At 46.5% G+C, this 18,140-nt stretch overlaps 1 pseudogene; it reads right to left on the reverse strand.

Moving 5' to 3' along the window:
* The window catches only part of LOC134562768 (Fc receptor-like protein 3), a 35,994-nt pseudogene extending 18,409 nt beyond the window's left edge, over positions 1-17,585 (reverse strand).
* Between the last annotated feature and the right edge of the window lie 555 nt (positions 17,586-18,140).

Raw genomic sequence — 18,140 nt, forward strand, 5'->3', positions numbered from 1 at the left:
TTGAAATTTTTAAATGTTCAGGAAGGGATAAAGGGGACAGCAGACAGCTTGCTGAGTGCTTGGCAACTGCCAAAGGCACACAGTTATCTACAATAATTCTTCTTATGCACCTTTTGATTGTATTAGTGAAACACATATTCAAGAAGATGATACATATTCAAACATTCTTTCCAGTTTATGCGTTCTGGGAATTCTTTTGCTTGGTTTGACCCTTGACTCGTTTTCTCAAAGTTCGTGCCTGTGCTGAATTTACCACCTTGGGCCACTGCCCAGGAGAACTGTCGTGCCCTCTGCAGGCCTGGGACAATGGTGACTCTTTCTTTGCACAGATGAAACTTGCAAAGCACTAATCCTCTCTTGAGTGAGATGAAAGGACAGAGTGAAAACACGAGGAGAGACAATATGAAGATATCAAAGTCAGAAAAGGAGGAGTTGAATCTTAGCTGGGAAGGGAAGGAGAAGATGCCTTGGCTTTAGGCTGAAAGTCTTTTGTAAGCCATGGTAATGGACTGGGATCTACTAGAGCATCTCTCAGTCATGGAAGGCATGGATGGGGAGATGAGAGTATTCAAATTGTAGGTTTGAGCAAAGGCATTTGTGTTGAACTAAGTAAATATTGATGTAGTTGAGATAGTATGAGAAGTTTGAACAGAGAGAGAGATGAGCTGAAGATGAACAGCTGCCCGCAGTGAGAGAAAAGATCTCTGTTCCTAGAGATGAAGAAACCTTTCCTTTTGAAATGTTCATCTTTAAAATGGTGCCCCGTGAGTTTACACGGGCCATTATGCAGCTGTGGGAAGGCTGCGTGATAGGGGAGGGACTTCACCAATGCAGAGTCCCGGGCGAGTGCTCTTGTGAGAATTAAAAATCACAAGAGAACTGTTCTTTCTTGTGAGGAAGTTTCCATGGCAGACCAAAAGAGGCTTCTCTCTCAGAGAGAACTGATGAAAGACTATTTTAGAGGTTGCAACTGGCCCAAAGTCTAAGTTTTGTCTCTGGTTGTTGTCAGAGAGAAAGAAAGGAGTTTGTGGTTAGAAGAGGAAGCATTTTGAAGGTTTTATTCTGGTTCTTATCAATTTTTTCCTCTCTCTTGTAGTTTTGTAGATAAACTTGTCTTCATACCCTTTTCAATTTTGAGCCTGCTTTGCTTTTCTGGTAATCTTACCTCACAGCAGAAAAAAGAGTAAATAATTCTAGTGGGCACTCAAACCACTACACAAATTGGTGCCATGGCTCAGATACAGAAACTGGAGAACCTGAAACCACTACAATGCCATACTGCCGATGAAATGAATTTATTTTATTTCCTCACAAGGCTCCCTGTTCTGTGGTTTGACAGATCTTGGTAATGGAAGAGTCAGTGGTAAATTTCTCTTTGCATTCTTTCTTTTGATATTTATTTACTTGCTTCTTTTCAATGTTATCTTATCATACAGCTAAGACCCCACCAGTACATTAAATCAACATTAGGGCTATTTCACAAAATGATGAGAATTATTCTCACTGTTGTCAGTTAGTTACACAAATACAGGCATTAGCTACTTCTGCGACAGTTACTGTTATAATACACAGCAAATAGTCTCTATTTTGATATTTTGCAGGGGTCTAAACTAATATATTTATCACACTAAAATATAGAATCTACACAGGGATTAGGGTAAAAAGGCTGATTAGGGTAAAAATTCTACTATATCAAAATTAGTTAAAACCTCATTACAAGCTGTATTATATCAAACAAATTTGCAAAAGCCAGTGTAATAGCAAAAGCCAATGACTACATAGTTATTTTTACCATGGGGAAGGTGAATTGAAGGGTTTATTTGATGTCTCCTTATTCTGCTCTGATTTTGTCAGCAATACCTTCAGTTCATATCTCGAATTGTGATGCTGTTTTGCCTGTGACAGGATTTGATGAGTGATCTCCCCTGGTCCTTGACTCAACCCAGGAACCCTTCATCTAAATTTCTCTCCTCGTCCAGGAGTGAAGGGCAGTGAGAGAGAGGCTTTGGTGGGTGCAGGGCATCCGGCCACTGTCCATCCATGGCAAGGCAGGATGGAGGAGGAGGGTCCTGGTCAGGTTGTGGAGCAGATGGGTGTGGGATTTGCAGCACTTCTGGGGCTATCTCAGCCCCTTGCTGAGAGGGACAAACTGATCCCTTGCTGCATTTCCAAGCTGGTTCCCTCACAGCTGCCCCTGCAGGGGCGGTTTCCAGCCAGCCCTGCTCTCCAAACCATCAAAGGCCCTCCCAGAGCCACTGCTTGGGCTGCCATTGGCTTTTGTGCTTCTTGCAGGGCTGAGCAAGCCACAGGCAGGCCTTTTTCACCCACACAGTTCTCACCTCTGCAGCAGCTCTGAAGCTGCCACAATCCAAGCCAAGGGGGCAGGGGGCAACCTCAGGTGCTGGCTGCCCCCTGGGGCTGGCCAGAGCAGGGCTGGCCAATGCCCATCCCTGTGCAGTGGGGCTGGGCCGTGGCTGGGCCCCACACTTGGATGGCCAGTGGCTTGCAGGAGGAGGAGTTGGGGAGCTCCTTCCAGCCTGGGGCTCCATTCCCCAGCTGCTCTTGCTGGCTCAGACCCTGCAGGGGATGAGTGAGAATGGAAAATCCTGGACCCACCCAGTTCTGTCATCCCCCTGGCAAGGACCCCCCTGGATGTGTCCCCCTAGGACAGAACCTTTCCCCCCGTGTGACACTCAGAAGAAACGGCCTCTTCCTTCTGCTGTGGCAGAGAGGAAGAGAAAGTGTTTGGGGCCAGCCAGGCACCCCCATCCCCCACAGCATCCCAACCCTGCAGACCCCTCACCCCTGCTTCCTGTGAAATACAAAGTTATGTTTCGTGTCAGGGAAATGAAGAAAATCTGTGTAATTGTAGTTATGGAACACGGTCATAGGACAGTTATAAAGATAAGTTCTAATAAACAACTGAGGAAAGCATGGAAAGAAGTTTTTGAATAAATCTTTTGCTTGCAATTACCTATTATAAGTCTCAAGCTATTCTGTAGTAAGTGTCTTTTAATTATAACTTTAGAAGCTTGCTTTGTATTAAAGAATTTTAAACTGTAGTTTTAGAATGTAAAAAGGTTTTTTTAGACAAAAGAAGGAAGTGAAGAGGGGGTTCAGGCCTTCACAGAGGGTGGAAAAACATCCTGGACACAAAGACAAGGCTTCAGCTCAATAATTTATGGCTCCTGGAGAAAGAAACTGAACATCACTACCCGAGATTGATAGACCTGGGAATAGAGATGGGGCCCCCACATCTGGAAGACAGATCCCACCATCTGGGAAAACATATCCTGGATGTACATCCTGGAGTATTGAAATATCGAAATAGATCACAATAGTCTATAGAATTATACAGGACATTCTATAGATTTATGGCTGTTAGGTATTGAATTGTAACATTAAAACTAGAAATGAAAACTGCTGAGAAAGCCTATGAATATGTATGAATATAGCAAATAAAATCCCAGCAAGTCCAGCAATGGGTGTGCAGTCGGAAGAGAAAACCCCTGGCACTGTACCCAGTGCTTCCTTTGCTCACACTTTATCACATTAATTAATTAATTATTAAATTGCTGCTTGATATATTGGCTGTGTCAAGCGTTTCATTTCTAACAATTTGGTGGAGAATGTGGGCATTTCCAATCCATTGGGGGAGGCCCCTGATCTCGGGGAGGCGCCCCACCTTGGAGGCTCTCGCCTCAGGCGGCCCTGAGTGACTAGGGAATCTTTCAGGGAGAAGGAGATCCTTGAGGTAAATTGTGAGGAAGGAACTGTGAGCTCCCAGATAAGGCTGCAGTGAAATTCATCTGTAATAACTTGTGCACAGAGACCCAGGCGAGAAAAGGAGGCTGTAAGTATCGCTTGGTTAGGTGGGGTAAGAAACGGGGGGTACACACGTGTGAGAGTGCGAGTGGTGTGTGTGTGAGACATGGCCTGGCCACAAACTGATTGTGGAGTTCTTCTAACCTCGGTTCCGTTTCCCTGCAAGGGGAGCGGCAGGTGAAGGAACGAAGCGAGCGGAGGTTAGAGGAATTCTTTTATATAAAAAGATCGGGGGCGGGATGTGGCAATAGTTGGGGAGGATTTCTTCACAGTAAATCAGCGGCGGGAAGCGGTGCTGGTTGAAGGGACTTTTTATTAAAGAAATCCTAGACAAGTGAGAAAATAGGAAGGACTTTCATTGCTAAAGTCAGAAAGAGTATGGTCCAGGCAAGTGAGGGAATACCCGTTTCTTAGGGTGGGTCAGTGCCAAGGCAAGGACCCAGGGGTTGGTATAAACTAACAGGAAAATAGAAGTACTAAAGGTACTGGGAAAAGAGAGAACTTTTTACCAAATATACCACAGGACAGTCCCCTGGGGTTAATGTTAAAATTCTGGGATGAATGTGAATCCAGGAAAGGAAAAAGTAAAGAGAAAATGATACAATATTGCATAGTGGAGTGGACTAAAGAAATGATACGACCCGGTAATTTGTACTGTCCAATATACAGGTCATCTGAGGGGTGGATCTGTTAGGCTCTGAATGCCTGTGTAAATAAAAAAGATCCAATAAACCAAGAAGAGAGCGGTTATGCTGCTTTATGGCATGGGTCCTGGCCTTCTCCCCTGTATGCTTTAAAAACAAAAAAAGAGAAGAATCCATAGGACCCCTTAGATCACCTTCCCCCCCCTTATCTACCACAACCGGCTGTCCCACCAGAGGTGCCTAATCCAGCAACCCCTGCACCTCAAGCCCCTATGGCTCTGCCTCGTCCTCCAGATTCTCCACCTGCACATAGAACAAGAAGCAGGGAGAGGGTTCGAGCAGAAAGGTGCAAGGACAGTGATGATGAGACTGAAAGGGGTCAGCTGTATCGACTAAGGGAGGTACCAATGGCAGGAAACCAAAGGGGGCGGCTATTAGATATGTATCAGTACCACTGAACACTGAGGATGTGAGAGCTTTTAAAAAAGAAATGGGGAGATTACTTGAAGATCCCCTGGGGGTGTCTGACAGACTAGATCAGTTCCTGGGGCCCAACACCTACATCTGGACAGAAATACAGTCGATTCTGGCCATTCTATTTACCACAGAAGAAAGACAAATGATAAGACAGGCTGGTATAAGGATTTGGGAAAGAAATCATCAGCAGGGACCCCTAGGAGATGTGAAATGGCCAGATGTGGCCTCTAACTGGGATCACAATAATGATGACCATAGGCAGAATATGGTAGATCTCAAGAATATGATTATTCAAGGGATTAGAGAAGCCGTCCCTAGAGGACAAAATATTAACAAGGCTTTTAGTAAACACCAAAGGAAAGATGAGTCACCAACTGACTGGTTAGAGAGATTGAGAAAAAATATACAGATGTATTCAGGCTTGGACCTTGACACAGTGGTGGGAGAAGCATTAAGTAAATCCCAGTTTGTAGCAAAATCGTGGGTAGATATAAGGAAGAAACTAAAAAAACTAGATGACTGGCAGGAGAGGGCATTGCAAGAATTGCTGAGAGAAGCACAAAAGGTTTATGTGTGTAGAAATGAAGAAAAAGTAAAAGCAGAAGCTAAGGTTTTTGTGGCCGCAGTTAGGGAAGCCCAGAAGGGGGGTTCATCCCCAGGGAACAAAACGAAAACCCTTATTGAGACAACAGGGGTGGGTTTAAAGAAACCTGAAAATCCTACCTCAATGACTTGCTTTTACTGTGGAAAGAAAGGACACATAAAGAAAAATTGTAGAAAACAAGAGGCAGATCAAAAACTGTTTATACAGGAATAGAGATGTCAGGGGCTCTATCTATCAGAACATCTCAGGAGCCCTTGATAAAATTAAAAATAGGTCCCCAAGAAGAAGAATTTACATTTTTAGTTGATTCAGGGGCAGAACGGTCAACAGTTCAAAGGCTACCAAAAAGATGTAGAATTAGCCAAGAAAGAGCTCAAGTAATTGGAGCAAAGGGGGAGGCCTTTAAAGTCCCCATTATTAAAGATGTATTAGTAGAATCAGAGAAAAAAATAGAAATTAGCAATTTGTTATTAGTTTCAGAAGCCAAATGTAATCTGTTAGGTAGGGATTTAATGTTGGCATTGGGAATAGGCATTAAACCTCAAGATGGTCAACTACAAGTACAGCTGTACAAGCTGACTGACCAAGATGAAGAGAAAATATGCCCTAGTGTATGGCATACCCCTGGGGAAATTAGTAAGTGTCCTGGTTTGAGGGGAGATGAGTTTTTCAGGAAGCTGAGGTCAAACCAATCAGTGGTCAGGTTGGAATGTTGGCACCTTCGGTGGCCACTGAGGGGTTGGACGTGCCTCTGAGGACACAAGGGGTTAAAAGCAAGGACTCCCAGAGGGACTTCCTCTTTCTGGCTCCGCTTTCAGGAGAGAAGCATCTTTTCCCTCCTCCCCTGCCCAGCTTACCAGGCTGGGTGGGGGAGGGGGGCCAGGTGGTCAGGCTGAGGTAGGCCTCAGGCCCCAGGGTGGGGAAAGAGAGAGAACGGGAATGGCGCTGGGCCAGCCCCATCCAGGATAGAGGGGTGGAGAACTTTGGAGGTGCCTTCCGTCCCCCCGTCCTTGTCTCTCCCCGCCTTCCCCCCTCGTCCCGTATCCACCCCCCCAGGGAGAAGGTGCCGAGCTACTGCGTGTGGGAGTTGCCGGAGCCTGCAAGTGCCTGGGCCTGCAAGTGCCTGGGCCTGTGGCCTTGCTGGGAGACAGAAGCTTTTAACTCTTTCTGAGGCAGAAGAAAACTATTCCCAGACATTGATTCCCATGGCTGGTGGTTTCAGAAGAGAGAGGGACAGCCTGGGACCAAGATGATAAAGGACAATGAAAAGAACCCCTCGACGGCTAGAGGTGAAGAGGAGTGGCTTCTGGGCTGGACTTTTCTTGCGTAATGTTAGCCATAGATGGACCCTGAACTCTCCTGAACATAAATAAGACTGTATTTGGGTGGATGCATTTTGGCTCAAAACCAAAGACTTTGTGGCCTCGTTCTTGGAACCCTTGGCCCCAGGGGTAAATGTGAGGGGGACTGCTAGTCCCAATATGAGAAGATGGCTGTTTTTTGGTATTTGTCCAAACATCCTTAAAAGAGCCCTTTATGCAATTTTGGTCCATGGACGGTGGTGAGAGCACTGGACATGGAAAGGAGGGTGTCACCCTGGTAGAATTCTCCGGGTGGTGCCATGGGTGACATGGGAACACGGGAGGATGGACCTGTGTTTCCAGTGGAGGGTCTGTGGTGCGAGAGAGACTCCTCTGTCCTTGGATGAATTGAAGATTGTTTTTTTAAGGGATGATGACTTTGATGGGGAACCCAGGGTTGTGGAAGGTTTAAGCAAGTAGGATGAGGGTAATGTGCATGTGTTAACTGTTGAGCATGTAAGGGATGGAAACTGAGGGGAGGAGAAGAAATGTTCTGTGAGGTTTTCATTTGTGTTTCTGGATGTTTGGGTTTTCTTTTCTGTTGTCTGTTGTTATGTAGTTTAATAAAGTTGTCTTTCTATTTCAAGTTTTGGGCCTGCTCTGGTCTGTTCTTGACCACATCTCAAAGTAGCTCATTAGGAAAAACATACACTCATGGGTGCACTGGCATTTGGCCAGCGCCAACCCATGACAGTAAGCTACCTATTGAACCTATAAAAGTTACTATTGAAATCCCGAATTCCCAGTAAGGGTAAAACAATATCCTATTCCCCTGGATGGCCGACGAGGACTTAAGCCAGTGATTGATGATCTGGTGAAACAAGGAACTTTGGAACCATCTATGTCACCACACAACACACCTATACTCCCTGTAAAGAAAAATGACAGGAGCTATCGTTTGGTACAAGATTTAAGGGCTGTCAATCAGCGAACCATCACTCGGTTTCCTGTTGTGGCTAATCCGTATACTTTGCTGAGTCAGATATCCCCTGAATTTTTGTGGTACAGCGTGGTATATTTGAAGGATGCTTTTTGGACCTGCCCCTTAGAAGGAAGCCGAGACTATTTGGCTTTCGAGTAGCAGGATCCAGAATCTGGGGAAAAGCAACAATTAAGATGGACAGTCATACCGCAGGGATTCTCAGAAGCACCAAACCTTTTTGGTCAGGCTCTTGAAAAAATTTTACAAGATTTTGAGCAACTAGAAGGAACAAAATTGATACAATATGTTGATGATTTATTAATAGCAGAGAAAGATCAAGATCAAGTAAGAGAAGCCACAATTAAGTTACTAAACTTCTTGGGAAAAGAAGTTTAAAAGTTTCAAAGTCCAAGCTGCAATTTGCAGAAGCAGAAGTGAAATACTTGGGTCATTGGTTAAGTAAGGGAACAAAGCAACTGGATCCTGAAAAGATATCAGGCATACTTGCCTTACCTTCCCCCAGAACAAAGAGAGAGATAAGACAGCTGTTGGGGCTATTAAGGTATTGTAGGCAGTAGATAGAAGGGTATAGTCAAAAAGCAAAATTTTTATATGAAAAGTTAACATTAAAAACAGTAAAATGGAACCAAGAGGATGAAAAGAAGTTAGAGCACTTGAAGGGTGCCCTAATCCAGGCCCCAGTGCTTAGCTTACCAGACTTAGATAAACCCTTTCAGTTATTTGTAAATGTTTCTGAACAGACGGCTTATGGAGTACTTACCCAGGACTGGGGAGAGGATAAGAAACTGGTGGAGTACTACTCTAAATTGCTAGTTAGCAGAGGATGGCCAGTGTGTTTGCAGGCCATTGTAGCTACAGCACTTTTAGCAGAAAAAGCAAAAAAGGTTACCTTTGGAGCCCCTCTAACAGTGTATACACCTCATAATGTTAGGAGCATACTACCTCAAAAAGCAGAAAAGTAGCTTACTGAGAGCCGGATTTTGAAATATGAAGCCATTCTAATACACTACCCTGACTTGGAACTTAAAGTAACTCCTGCCCAAAATCCAGCTCAATTTTTATATGGAGAGCCAACAGAAACACTGATTCATGATTACATAGAGCTAATTGAATTGCAGACAAAAGTAAGACCAGATTTAACCGAAATAGAATTATCTGAAGGGGAGAAATATTTCATTGATGGCTCCTCCAGGATTGTAGAAGGGAAGTGGAGGTCAGGATATGCGATTGTAGAGGGAAGTAACATGTCAATAGTAGAAAGGGGAAGGTTGAGTTCCAGCTGGTCCGCACAAACCTGTGAATTATACGCATTGTATCGGGCTTTAGAACTGTTAAAAGACAAGGTAGAGACCATCTATACAGATTACAAATATAGTTTTGGAATTGTACATACTTTTGAGAAGATCTGGAAAGAAAGAGAGTTGATCAATACCCAAGGGAAAGGGTTGATCCACCAAGAATTATTACTTAAAGTGCTTGAATCATTAAAGAGACCAAAAAGGATAGCTGTCACACATGTAAGAGGTCATCAAAGAGACACAAGTTATTTAGCAAGAGGAAATAACATGGCTGACCAAGCTGCAAAAGAGGCAGCTTTTGAACTGAAAGAAACAATTCAGTTGAATACTGTAACAGAAGTTCGAGGAGAACTGCAAAAAATTTATAGCTCCCAAGAGGAGGAGGCTATAAAGAAATTAGATGCTAAGAAAGAACAAAGAAAATGGATATTCTTAGATGGGAGGAAAATTTTACCCAAAGCCGATGCACAAAGGATTTTGAGCCAATTACATCAGCGTACTCTTTGGGGAACCAGGGTCTTGTGTGATCATTTTTTTAAAATATTATGGGTGTATTAGGATTTTTGAAATAGCAAAACAAGTAACACAGGGGTGTGTCAGAAGGTCAACAAAAAGATAATGAGGCAAGCCCCAACAGGGGGTAAGAAAATAGCTTATGACCTTTTGAAAGAGTTCAAGTAGATTATACTGAGCTTCCAAAAGTCAGTAAGTGGAAGTATCTGTTAGTAGTAGTAGACCATCTAACTTATTGGGTAGAAGCTTACCCAGCTGTAAGAGCCACTGCCAAATTTGTAATTAAAATACTATTAGAACAAATTATTCCCTGATTTGGGGTTATTCAAGTCATTGACTCTGATCAAGGCTCCCATTTTACCTCTAGTGTCATCAAAGAAGTAACACAAGCCATGGGTATTTCCTGGGAATACCATACCCCTTGGCACCCTCAGAGCTCTGGGAGGGTAGAAAAGATGAACCAAACTATAAAGCAGCAATTAACCAAATTAATGATTGAAACCAAGATGTCCTGGGTAAAATGTTTACCTTTAGCATTGCTTAATATAAGAACACTTCCTAATGCAGATACTGGGCTATCAGCATATGAAATGCTTTATGGAATGCCATATTCCCAGGAGATACCCCAAACATCAGTAATAATTGAAGATATGACTATTCAGAAATATATTCAAACAATTGGACAACGTGTATTAGAGTTGAGAGAAAAAGGAATATTAGCTCAATCCACCCCTCTAAGATTTAGCATACACAAAATAAAACCAAGTGACTAGGTGCTGGTTAAAAGCTGGAAAGAGGAGAGCTTATCTCCTAAATGGAAAGGCCCATATTTAACCCTCTTAACCACTGATACAGCCATCCGGACTGCAGAGAAAGGCTGGACCCACGCGTCTCGCATTAAAAGACCAGTGGGACCACCGACAGAAGCACCTGCTGAGCCTCAGTGGAAAATCACTTCTGCTCCTGGAGAACTGAAAATAAGACTTACAAAGGACTAACACATGTTTCGGAAACACTTGTACCTGAGGCTTCAGAATCAAAACCTTCCAAGAGAAGTGAAATGTCCTAACCAAAATTGTGAATGTTTTCCTTTGGGTTGTTTCAAGTGCATTGAGTGTCAGAAATTGTGGTATACAAACTTGGTGGGGGCAAGGATCCCTAGTACCCTTTGCTGGAATTGTAGGGATGAGATAGAGAAAGAGACAGATAGAACACTAAGGGCTACAGTAGAGAAAGGATACATCAAAGTAAGTGATAAGGATTGATGGGGGACCTGGCTGCACGGGACACAGGCTGGGATTGATCTGCAAGAAGAAGCAAAAGCAAAATTGGAAAGAATTGAGTGTGATTACAACAACTGGATACCAGACGGATACCAAATTGAAATAAAGGAGTGGCACAGAGCTAAGCTTCAGTGGGCCTGGCAACAATTCACAAGTAAGAATAAATAGAGGGCAAGACCTCTGCCTTTGCCACCAAGAAGATGAAAATCCCAACTGCTGGCAGCAACCCAATAGGTTGGAGGAGTAGAAACGTATGTCATACTGGACCTCTCATTATACACCTGATCATGTGTGTAAGCACTGCCAAGGTAATTGGCAGTTATCACGGATGTCATCAGTCAGTGAAATAGAGAGGAGTCACAGCATTTCCTTTGTTGGTCACACCCATATAAACAAAAGTTGTTATGATGAAAGTCAGTTAAGTATTTGTGAAGAGCAAGGAAGGGAATTTTGGATGGCAAAGAATTTAGGAGCAAGAGGAGGAGCTGGCCGTAATTACCAGACATGTCCAAGAGGAGAAGAATAAATGTTTTACCAAAGCAGGCATATGGGGTTACACTGATGGAGGAGGAGTTCAAGACCAATATAAGGAGAATTTAGTGCAGAAAACAGTAGAAGGGTTGAAAACCCACTCTGAATCTAAAGCTGATTCCCAACATTTGTATGAGAAATTAAGGAAACAGCTGCCAGAGTCAGACCCTTCCACTTTTGGACACAATTTGTTCATAGATTTAATGCAACGAATTGTAACAGAATTAAATGTTTCCAAGTGCTGGATTTGTGGTAGGACCCAAATGACAGAGCAATGGCCTTAGAGAGGAGAAGGGTTAGAAGCAGCACAAATTTTAAAGTAGAACCAAACAGGAATTACAAAAACCTGAAGAACGGCCAGAGGGATGGGTACTAACGAATGTAGTGATGGGCCAGGAATGCGTAGCCAGGAAAGGGAAAGCCTTTAGGACAAAGGTAGGAGAAACCCCTTGCAAAAGAGTCTATACCACAGATTTATCCAAAAATCAGTAGTGGCCACAAAAACCTGAAGGATATTTAAGTAACAGACAAATGCCTGATTGTGAATTAGATGCTACTAGATTGTATTAGTGTAACAAAAGTGGAGCAAACCCTTTCCAGGAAGCTGAGAACCTCAGAAAATATTGGGAAACTCTTGCGAATCAGACAATTGAGTGAGACACTCCAAAAAGTTTGTTTTAGATATGTGGGAAGAGGGCATACAGTAAATTGCCAAAAAATTAGAAAGGGACCTGTACAATTGGGATAATACAACCAGGGTTTTTCCTGCTACCACAAGAGCAAGGGAAGGTGTTAGGAAAACCTTTATATGAGCAAATGAAAATGAGAGAAAGACAAAGCTTGGTGGGTGGAATTCAAACATGGAGAGACGAGGAATGGCCCCCAGAAAGAATAATTGAGTACTATAGTCCTGCTACATAGGCTCAAGATAGTAGTTTGGATTATAGAACCCAAATATACATGTAAAATCGTATAATCCGGCTGCAAGCAGTAGTGGAAATAATAACAAATCAGATCTCCAGGGCATTGAAACTGCTAGCTACACAATGAACCCAAACTTGAGTGGCAGTATACCAAAGTCAGTTAGCTTTAGATTATTTGTTAGCTGAAGAAGGTAGAGTATGTAGAAAATTTAACACTTCTGTTTGCTGTCTAGAAATAAATGACAATGGAGAGCTTGTCTCACAAATAGCAGAAGACATTAAAAGAATAGCACATGTGCCTGTTCAACAATAGAATTCTATCCTTAAAGTTTCATGGTGGGACCAGTTGTTTGGAGAAAAGGCTTAGTAGAAGAAAATAGTATTTATAATATTGTGTTCATTGACTAGATTGTTGTTTTTACCTTGCTTAATTCTATGCTTTGTTCAGCTTATCCACTCTGTGATACAAGGTATGCAGGTCGCTGTGATGCCAGTAGATCCTGAACTAGCTACAAGGGAATTTGGCCATTTTGAGAAAACATCTGAAATATCCAAAATAATGAAACTGAAGAAAAAAGACGAAGGAGAAAAAGTTGCTGAAGTTTTGGCCAGATTCGAAACCCAGACACGAATAAGTAAGACAAATAAAAATTTATACAAGCAGAGTGGGGACTGTGAAATACAAAGTTACTTTTTGTGTCAGGGAAATGAAGAAAATCTTGTAATTGTAGTTGTGCAACACGGCCATGGGACAGTGTCATGGGTTAGCACTGGCTAGATGTTAATGTACTTATGAATATATGGGGTTTTTTTAACAACTACTGTGGGATGTGATTAGGAACAGAGTATAGAAGGTTTAAACTTTAAAAACAGAAAAACAAAACTTTATTACATTACATAAGACTAGAGATAGAAAACTCTAAACACACACAGAACAGAAATAAAAACTTCTTAGAACATTTTTTTTCTTCTCTTAGTTTTTACTCTTTACACATTACTTTTTATAGATCAAACTTTTGGGTTTTAAATTAAACAATTACTACTCAAAAAAACCCTAATCTTTAATTCAGCAAGGTAGAAAGAGGAGTCTCTCTTGCACTACAGACTGCTCTTTAGGAAACACAGGTTTACTCTTTGTGTTTTTATGTCACCCGTGGCACTGCCCGGAGAAGTTTGCTAGGGGACACTTTCTCTTTTTTATGTCTAGTGTTCTTACTACTGTTTATAGGCTGAAACTGCATATAGGGCTCTTTTAAGGATGCTTTTATGCTGAGCTCTCTCTATCTTTCTCTTGGGGCCGAGGGCTTTTTTTTTTTCTCTGCGGGCAGAGGGCGCTATTACACTCTCTCTTTTTTCTTCTGTTTACTTTACTGTAGTAAGTTGAGCTAGGATACATCTACTTTAAAATGCAGTTTATGTTTAAAAGAGACTTGAGTTTAGTTTATGGCTAATATTATGTAAGAAAAGTCTAGCTCAGAAGCTACTTTTTTTAAATTCTCTGCCTATTGGGGTTTTTTTAATTGTTCTTTATTATTTCAGTCTTAGGCTGTTTTTCTTTTTTTTCTGAAACTACTAGCTATGAGAATTAATGTCTGAGAAAAAGGTTTTTTTCTGCTTCAGAAAGAGTTAACAGTTTTTGGCTCTCGGCAAGGGGCTGCAGGCTCAGGCACTTTTAGTCTTGGCAACTCTTACGGAGCTGAGCACCTTCTCCAGGAGAAAGGAGAGAAAAGAAAGCACTTCAACAGTTTTTTACTCTTTTAGCCTTGATAAGGCTAGCTTAACTTAAAGCTTGTCACTTCTTCTCTTAGGGTCCCAGCTTACTTTAGTCTGCACCGTGGTTTTTTTTAGACTACCTACGTAGCTTTCTCCCCTACTCAGCTTAGTAACTGAGCAGGAGAGAAGAGATGTTTTTTTGCTAAAACTAGAACTTAAAAGAAGCTAGACCCCCCTGGAGTCTTGCTTTTAACTTTTTGTTTAACTTTTTGTTGACAGTGTGGTTTGAGCCCCCCACTCACCTTTCCTGCTGTTTCCTGGCAGCTGCAAAGGAAAGAGGGGAGGGGTAACTGTGGGGTCCCCAAAGGCCCCTCAGGAGTCCTGAAATGCCACTGCACACTCAATTTCTCCCAGACCCTCTGAGCATCCCTGATGCCCTCCAGAACCCCTGAACCACCCCAGTGCTCTGGCCCCCCTGAATGGCCAGAAGCCCAAGCCTAGCAGGGAGAGGACCATGCCAAATTCCCTCAGGATCACTGAAAGGACCCCCAAAATTCCTGCAAAACCCTCCAACACCACCCCAAATATTTGAGGGCCCTGAGCAAAGGTCCTGAGCACTCAGCGCCGCCCATGTCAGGGGCTGTGGCTGCTGCCCATCACCCCCACATTCTTGGTGGCCCCCAACCTCCCCAGGGCCCCTTCTGCCTCCATTGCCACCCACCCATGTGGTTCTACTGGCGCCAGCCAACAACTACAGCCACGAGCAGCACCAAGAGGAGGAGGAACCCCCCAAGCCCTATGGCCACAGCTGGGGACAGAAGGGACACGTCAGGGTCACCTGTCACTCTGGAGGTCCTGAAATCCTAATGACCCTGTGTAACCCCACCTGTGTTCCAGTGGTCTTGTGCTGTCACCTCTAAGGCCAGCTCAGGGCTGAGTGCCGGGAACACGCGGTGCCCGTCCTGTCCCAGCTGGTTGCTAGCCGCGCACCAGTAGGTGCCCAAATGTCCCACAGTGATGTCCCCGAGCTCCAGGATGGGACCCCGGGCCACCTCCTGCCCGTTGTGCAGCCAGGTGAAGGTGACAGGGGCTGAGCCCACCTGCACCGAGCAGCTCAGGGTCACGGGGTCACCTGTGCGCACCTGGTGTGACAGGGGACCAGGGGTGATGGTGGCATTGGCCACAGGCACTGTCGGGACACAGACAGGGCTGGCACTGGGCAAGGTGGGATGGGGGTGCCATGGGTGGAGTCAACCCAAGCCCGAGGGTCCCACTTACCCAGGATGGTGACATTCAGTGGGACAATCACGGTCACGCTGTCCTCATTGCTGTCCCGGCAGTGATAGTGGTCACTGTCATTGTCCCTAATGTTCCGCAGATCCAGGTGGGGGCCGGTTCTCAGTGGTGCCCTGAGCCCCCCAGGTGCCAGGTGAAGGACAGGGGACCTGTCCCTGCGGCCACCGTGCAGCTCAGCATTAGGCAGTCCCCCAGTGCCACCTGTCCCCCGTGGGGCTGTGCTGACAGGGACAACCCCGAGAGCGGGACGCCTGCAAAGGGACACAGGTGGGATGGGGCACCCAGAATGGGTGGGGCACATGGGAGGGTAAAGAGGGGGATTGGAGGGGAGCGCAGAGGACCCCAGTGATCAGAAGTGGACCCTGGGAGGCAAATTGGGACCTGGGGACAATGGAGAGACCCCATGGAAAGGTGGAGAGAGCCAGGCAGGGATTGGGGTCCACACGAGAGATGGAGGAGACTCAGGGGATGATGTGGGATTTAGAGAGGGGTGGGTGGACCCAGGGAGGGAAGGGAGACCATAGGATGGAGCAGGGACATTGGAAGGGGTGAGGAATGACAGGGATGGATTGGGGGACAGAGAGAGGGATGAGGGATCTGGAGAGGGGACCAGGCAGTCATGGCAGAAACCAAGAGGGACTTGGGAAATTTGGGGTGACCCAGGGAGGGATAAAGGGAGGGATGAAGGATGCAGGCAGTGGTGGGGAAACCCTCAGAGGATGTTGGGGTTGCCTGTCCCCATCCCTCACTCACTGTGCACTGTCACTGTCACCAGCTCCGACTCTCTCCACTGTGGAATTGCAGCCTCCACCCTGCCCCTGCAGTGGTAGTGGCCGCTGTGGTGCAGCTGTAGGGGGGACAGAGACAGCTTGGTCCCATCACGGGGCTCCCCCAGGTCCTTCTCCTCATGGTAGAAGCTCATGCTGGTGAGTGATTTGTTCTTCCAGCTGCGGCAGCGCAGTGTCACCGTGTCCCCCTCCAGTAGTGCCTGTGGTGGCACCTGCAGCACCAATGGTGATGTGGGACAGACGGGTCCCGTCACAACAGGGGCATCTGGAGGGTCCTGGTGGCCACGGGGGGCACCAGGGGCCACCCATTGCAAGGAAGGAATCCCCTTGATCTGGGATGCTCTGGGATGTCCCCATGTACAGGGGACAGGCTCTGGTCATACCAGGGGGTGACCCATGGAGCGAAACCCACCCAGAGCCCTCGGGGCCCCACTGGTGCTACTCTGGGGACACCCAAACCCCCACACACCATCTAAAACTGTCACGGGGGCGTTCAGCTGGTGCAGGATCTGTCACACTTGTAGGTGCCACGCTCTGTGACAATGATTTGGTCAGGTTCCCTTTGCTTCCAGCACTTCTGATCCTTATACCAGGTGGTGGCACCAGCGGCCCCCAAGCCCTGGCAGGTCAGTGTCACCTGGTCCCACAGCACTGCCGGCCTCCAGGGGGGCTCCACCAGGAGCTGGGTGGTCTGGGCGCCTGTGGGTGACAGGGGACACCAGCCTGCCTGGGGCACCACGGGGCTGGGGACAGCAGGGCAGGGACACGGCATCCACTGAGGACTCACCAGCGAGGCCGAGGGTCTGGGCTGGAAGGGAGAAGGAACAAGGCTGGGTGGGGGTGGCCCTGCAGGGACAGCAGCACCCAGGGTTCAGGTTGTGACACTGTCTCCAAAGTTTCCCTTTGGGGACATCAGAGTGGCATGAATCTCACAGGGACTGGGACATCGTGGCCACTCCATGCTCAAGCAGGACATGGGGACACTGCGGGCACCCCAGAAATGGGGACACCACAACCCCCCCGTGCTGGCACAGGTCAGCCCCAAAGGCCTCTGTCCCCATGGCCAATCCGCATGTCACTTGTCTCTTTGTCCCCATCCCCACATCCCTGTGCCCCTGTCCCTGTCACCACAGCAGCAGCAGTCCCTGGATGCCTCCCCAAATCACTATCCCCCATTATTGTCTCCCCTCTCCTGTCTCCAAAGCCACCTCATAGCCCCGGTCACCTCCATGCAATGGCTCTGGAGCCTTGGTGACCTCAGGGGACCTCGCAGCCCCTCTGTGCCCCCTCCCCACTGCTCTCTGCCTCACCAGGGCCCATCCCCAGGGTGTCAGGCCTGTGCCCGGGTCACTCACCCCACAGGAGCAGTGCCACCTTCCCAGCCATGCCTGTGTCCCTGGCCATCCAGGCTGGCTGTCACTCGCTGCCAGGAGCTGCTGTCCTCCGCGTGGCAGCTCTTCGGCCAGGGCGGAAGGAAGCGGGGTCAGGTCCCTTCGTCAAGCGTAGGTGGCATCTGGTGAGGGCAGGGTGACCACAAGCTGGGGACAGGCTGTATCCAGGGTGGGGACAGGCTGGGGACAAGGCTGGGTGGTACATGGTGGAACATGGGGTTCTCAGGAGTGGGGGGCTCAGGGGTTTGGGATGGGTGTCCAGGGGAATGCGGGGTCCCAGGGATGGGATGCCAGGGGGATGGGGGTCCTGGGAGAAGAGGCCTTGTAGTGGAAGGAATGAGTGTGAGAAGGGTCCTCAGGAATGGGTTCTGGTCCATGGAGATCCTGGGGAGTGCCAGTCCTGGGACTGGGGGCCCAGGGAGGGGCTGCAGAAGGAATGGGGGCCTTATGGTTGAGGTCAGAGGGGAATGGGGATGCCAGGGTGGGCAGTGGCTGGGTGAGCCCCTGGGTCACAGCTCCTTCCCTGGGTGCCTCAGATTTTGGGATGAGC

This window comes from Prinia subflava, chromosome 31 (genome assembly GCF_021018805.1).
Source record: "Prinia subflava isolate CZ2003 ecotype Zambia chromosome 31, Cam_Psub_1.2, whole genome shotgun sequence".
NCBI classification, from domain to species: Eukaryota; Metazoa; Chordata; class Aves; order Passeriformes; family Cisticolidae; genus Prinia; species Prinia subflava.